This window comes from Hylaeus anthracinus, unplaced genomic scaffold, assembly GCF_026225885.1.
Source record: "Hylaeus anthracinus isolate JK02 unplaced genomic scaffold, UHH_iyHylAnth1.0_haploid 4, whole genome shotgun sequence".
Classification (NCBI taxonomy): Eukaryota; Metazoa; Arthropoda; class Insecta; order Hymenoptera; family Colletidae; genus Hylaeus; species Hylaeus anthracinus.
Window position 1 is genome coordinate 7,500,946 of NW_026535289.1, and position 6,000 is coordinate 7,506,945.

A 6,000-nucleotide genomic window follows, 5' to 3' on the forward strand; every position below is an offset into this window, starting at 1 on the left:
TAGGTCAACCGTGGTTGGATTTAAGGGGATGTCGATTAGGGACGTCAGAAATTTTGGGTTCTTTTCACTGGATTTTATGGAGCCATGAACTCTTGAACATTGGAGATACGCGAGTTGTTTAGGAATGTATAAAGGTGAAGGAAAATTAATGTTAGCCATTTTTCTCGTTAGCTATATAACAGTATTCGTTGAAGAAATTTAAATTCAGGTGTGTATTCACTCAGTTTTCACGTTCATAAATCCTCCATAAGGAATACGTAATGGAGCGATTAATGAATTCGGTAACTGCAGAATAAGACAGGAACAATTCCACTCGGAATGAAAAAAAAAGGGAGTTCGCGTACCAGTAAATCTAGCAAATGGCGTGCATCGTTCGCGATCAGGATAATGGATTAGATACGAACAACTCCGAAAGATACGGCGGTGCTGGACGAAGGAAATTCACGACGCCAATTGTTGGCCAGCTTGTCATTTCGAGCGACGAAGGAAGGAAATGTAGCCGAAAGTTACGGCGTTCAGACGGCGAGGGGTGCTTTCGTTCGCAGCCGAGAAACGCGAGATTTTTCGGAAATTGACCGTAAACGACCGGGTCAATTTACCCTCGCCAGGCGAAAGTGACGGCTCCGGTTCGCTTCAATCGATTCGAGACGTCCACCGCCCTTAAAGGGCGCTAGAAAAATGGGAATTTAAACGACCTCTGCCACGCGAGGCTTTCTAGAACCTTAATTGGAGCAGAAGACAAAGGCGAACGGAACGCCTCGAGAAAATTGAACTCGACGTTTCCGAGGATATCCAGAAATGTTTCCTTAAGCCAAGTGACAGAGGTGGGCAACGATTTATTCAAAAACTGAATTCTTCTATTAATAACAGTAACAAAATAGAATATTAAAAACACAAGAGGAAAGGTGTGCATACTTTTTCATAAAAGAAGCATAAAACGAAACGTTCGTAAATAAAGTACTATACCGTTAATATAAAAATAAAAATAAATTGAAGAAAACCAGGTGAAAGATGTTTGCCCCTAAAGAAGACAGTACGTGCAGTCAAAATGTTGAATAGTCAATGAAATCTCCACTTCGAGATACTCAATTCTGTAATACTAAATCCAGTTTCTACTCGACGACGAACGCGTAAACAGTTCTTCCTTATTCGTCGCTCGAAGCGTTTACACGGTTGAGAATTCTGTCCATCTCTGGTCGACAAGAATGGCGTCCGATTCATGGCTGGAGGTAACGAACCATTTCCAACGAGGTCTCCGGAAAACGCGATCGCGTATCAATTTACATCCGTAATGCCGAGCAGCTTTCGAAATCGTTGAAAATGCATGGGGATGCTCGGATCCGATTCATCGGACCACGTTGAATTCGCCTGCAACGATCCGACGACCGGTCGTGTTCATTTCCGAGGAGTTAATATTCAAAATGAACATTAACGGGGACAGTGTAGGGGTACAGGGCTACCGTTAATCTTCGATGGCATGTGGGACCACTCACGGCAGGCCGCGGGTCGCTTTATCGCGCTCGCGTTAATTATGCAAATGAATAATTAGCATTTCGATTATTTCAACGATGCCACAGACACCGACACGGACCAAAATTTATCGATTCTCTTTGAAGCGAATTCGTCGAACCTCTTCTGGGATTCTCTTGATCTTCCAGTTTCGAGGCGAACACGCTCGTCAAACTGTCGTCGCGGTTATTAATAATAAATTACGCGATAAGTTACGACGCGTGCCGCTTTCGACCGCCCTCGTGCAAACGAGACCTCCTCGTAAAATTTGTGACGGCCTTCGAAAATGAAGACACTGTGAAACGAGTCTCGGAGAAGACTAGTCGTCTATTCGTTATGTATAGAGGACAGAGGACACAGTTTCCATAATATATAAATTTGAATTCATTAATCGGTAAAAATTGATTTCTATAATGTGCTTGTGAAATTATTCTGTCGTCTGTGCTCCAAAATGTCCGTCCGGCGGACAAGACGTTGTTTATAGACCCATTTTTCTTAGTAATGATAGTCAGCAGCGCAAGTATTACTCCCATAGCGCTGACATCATAGCGATAACGCTTCTTCTGATGCCACTCATACAAAAGCTGCGTCTACTAAATAAATGAATTTCTTATCTTCCCATTGGACGTCTATTTTGTAACTCCCCAGGCCTTCAATCAATTAAATCATAAACTGATAAGAAACGAAAAAGTGATTTCTCTTCATTTCGAATAATCAAATAAAATAAAATTCTCTTCTAAAATAAAATAAGATTCTCTTGCGCCCTTTCCTTATGATTCAGAGGTAACCCTAGATCCAACACCAATGTATTTAACTGAACATGGTAAAATTGGTGGAACGATTTTGAGGGAAACCGTGTCGCAGGTCGCCAACTATGTTTCTAATCAAAGCACATCGCCGAAATCGGGGAGTATTCAGCGGGCAGGATTTCCGACGGTCGATTCGCCGGAAAGAAGTTCCGCGCTGCGCGATGGTACCGGCGGCAGCTACCTACGAATATTAATCGGTCGAATTTACCGCGGAGAGCGGTCCGCTTCCACGAACTCGCGTCGATTGATCAATGCGAAGCGAATCGAGTCGAGTGCAGAAATAAACTGTTAGTCTTATGAATATATTCATACCGGTTCATCAATATTCAAAACCTACTTTCCTGACTGCGCTTAAATCCACTGAAATCGGATGTGCCCCAGCTCCCCGACGGGAACGAACGATTCCCGGTTTTCTCGTCGTTAAATTTTACGATCGTTCGTCTCGCGGCCTGTTCGCGGCAAGGGAAAAAGAGTAGGACCCCCGAAATCGACGATGAGTATCGGAGAACGATCGTGGATCATTTTTGTTGCTCGGTTCGCGACTTAAACTGCGTTTGGATGACATACAGTTGCACCACCTAGTAAAAGTACCACACTTTCACTTTTTTCTACCCTTTGTGTACACGAAGGAGCTGAAAGCTATCCGAACACTCAAATTCTTGTACCGTAAAGAGTCGAATGGTCTATATACAATCGAGCTTCATTTGACCAACCGTCTTTCTTTCATAGAAGATCAGTGACAATGATGATTAACCGACAATCGCGCAGACCTGAGATACATCGCGTCCGGGATCATCAAAGTTCGTCTAGCCAACGCTACCGGAGCGATCGTCGATCTGGGTGTTCTCGCAGATTCGATGCACGCTTGGACCGATTCCAATTCCGTTCGTGCCCCTTTCTCTTTCGCCCATCATTGCCTGTTGCGTCATTTCGCGTTCGCCACGGGCTCCCGAACGTGAGAAGTATCCCGAGGGTCCGAACGGGTCCGAAGGAACCATTTAGGGAACCAGTTCACGTCGCGATTCGGAAGATCTACAGAGGCTACGGACAAATAGATCACTCCGCTAATGGACGGCCTTCTCTGCTTCTCGATATTACCCGTCTCCCCAATGGAGCGCTTCGGGGCAGGAAATTAGCAAGTCTTAAGAGATCCCCCGTGTTAATCGTCGCGGCTGATTTCTGCGGCGTCGCTTTCGGACAATTTGCCACGACGAAATTTCATTTGTCCCGTTCCCTTTTGCGCGCCATCGCTCCCTTCACCCCGTCGAGGGTCTCTTCTCGCTAATCCACCTTATTTCACTCTTCGTCTCCGTTGCCCTCCTTCGATCCGCGTCTCCGTCTCGTCGAGTAGCTCGAGAGCAGAGCTTAGCGGATTAATCGATGTTATCCTCGACTGTTCGGACCGAAAACCGTGAAAACGTCACTCGACTTCGCCTCGTGACACAACGCCGCAGGCTCGAACGACGGTGAACCAAGAACGAAATCAGATTTCAGCCGGCTGACGGCTTTCTAACAATAAGTCGGATTAAAGGAGGCCCACCTCGACACGGCAGGGCATCCAGCCGATCGATGATACACTCCACGATCGTGATTACGCTCCTCCTGCTTTGGGATCTCTCACTCATCTTGTTTACCGGGATCAAGAGGATCTTTGGATAGAGCCAAACACGCGATAACGCTGGGGAATGAAGATTTCTCGTGCGGAGTCGGAACGTGTGCTAGAGAGGGACTGGAGCTTTGGAGTTGGAGTACGGGTTTGATGATCAGAATTTTTGGAAAAGTTGGGATTTTACGTAAACTGACCATCGATAACGTTATTTCACCTCGTGGAACTAAGGTAATAAGTGCAATGGACACTACAGTTGAACTTGTTTGAGGGTCACCGAAGTTACTCCGATTTAAGCTATACCATGGGATTTAATCGATTTGGAGCACATCGGTGGAAAAGTAATAGAATGGACAACGCGTATATTTAGCAATGAATTACTATTTTGAAAACACATTGTATAGAGAACAAAAGATTTTTCTCTAATCATGAACACCGTTTTGCTGCTAATTAAAAGCAGCTTTTAAAATCCGGAGTAGTACCTTCGGTATTTAAAAACAATTGTCTCTTTTTCTCAGCTCTTTCTCTTAAATTTACAATTTCGAATCCTAGCACCAAACGGTACACTTCCGGAGCATTTCACCTATTTTCTACTCCGAGATTTCCGTGCGCTCCGTTCACGTGGCATCCCCGACAACGCCACATTTCGCGCGTCAGCCGGGACGATAATGAAAAGACTGTCGTGTTGCTCACCTTATTTGTAGCACCGCTTACTGCACCGACGTCGATCAGGCGTAGAACTCACACACACCGAACAGCACGTAAGAAATCATCGATCACAGTCGGGCTCTCTCTTCCCGCCTTTTCTGGCGATCTCGATGAAAATTCGAGCTCACTTCGCTGGTGGTACACCTCGCACGTTATACATATACAAGCGCACTATGGTCTACGAACTACGCGATTGTCCTCGTGGAAAAAAAATCGTATCCTTCCGAGAAATAAAAAAAAAAAAATCACACTTCTTTAGTCACTCCAAAAAAAAAAAAATAATTAATAAAAAATCACTGATTATCTCTGCTTTAGGATGGGTCTTTCGCGACACGATCGGTCCGTTCGGAGCAAGGTCCCCATCGGATGTGAGACACACGTTTCGCGAGGCAAACGATCGGTCGAAAAGCGACGTACCAACCAACAACACCGTACCGTCACGGCGCCACGGCACTAACTGACAGCCTGATGAGAACCTCCAGTTGCTCGATGGAGAGAAGCCAGCGGGGGTAGGGGTAGCCATACGCGAAGGCCTTCTCTTTTCCTCCCACTACGCGAGCATTCGGTCTCCCTCGTGTTCAATCGCGACTCGACTCCCTTCCTCGCGTTCTATCGCCACCTAGTGGTGGTCTGGCAAACTGGTTCTCGGCTACGGGCCTCCACCACCCCTACGGGGTGACCGCGAACCCGGTGGGGGTGAAACGAGCACGTGGGGCTGCCGAAGAGGGAGGTCCGTCCTGCTCGCGATGGTGGGGGACCAGGCAAACCCGGCTTGCTTTGGGGTGAGGTTGCAAAATATGTTGTAGAAATGGGGTGGCCGATGAATGCGGTCGCCCGTAGACTAGGGATTTTATTGATCTTTTTTCTACCCCACGCGAACGGGGGTGGGATGGGGAGAGGGTCGCGTACACTCGCGCACGCTTAATTAAGCGGCTGGACTTACGTCGCGCATACATACCTTGGTGCCCCGCCACCGACCGACGGCTCTGTTACGACGATCTACTCGAATCCCGGTCGACCGAGCCGCTGATCGATTCGTGGTAACTTTGGACCATTGAAATTAACCCTTTGCTCTCGGATGTCTCTTCTGAGAGGACGTCGTAAGTCCAGGCAAAGTTTATTAGTGGTTACACGGGATGAACTTATGAGAATGTAAAGTTTGTAAAAGTATACGATTCCTTGAAGGTTTCTATTCAAACACCACGAAAAAGCAAATAAAAATATGGTACATGTATTAAGATATACATAATAAATATGAGCTTGTGTGACGTGAAAAAAGAATGTATAAATAGTCTACATCTTAAAAAAGCGACAAAGAGCATTTGTATAAGAAAGTACGATGTGGAAACATATTTTGTATGACATGGT

At 46.0% G+C, this 6,000-nt stretch overlaps 1 protein-coding gene across 4 annotated transcripts in view; it reads right to left on the reverse strand.

Moving 5' to 3' along the window:
* The window catches only part of LOC128894622 (discoidin domain-containing receptor 2-like), a 142,674-nt gene extending 136,882 nt beyond the window's left edge, over positions 1 to 5,792 (reverse strand). For 3 of the 4 annotated variants that reach the window (XM_054156470.1, XM_054156471.1, XM_054156472.1), the window contains exon 1: positions 4,618 to 5,792. The gene's annotated coding sequence lies outside the window, so the exon portion shown is untranslated. The remainder of the gene's footprint in view (positions 1 to 4,617) is intronic. The other variant, XM_054156469.1, reaches the window with a different exon arrangement.
* Between the last annotated feature and the right edge of the window lie 208 nt (positions 5,793 to 6,000).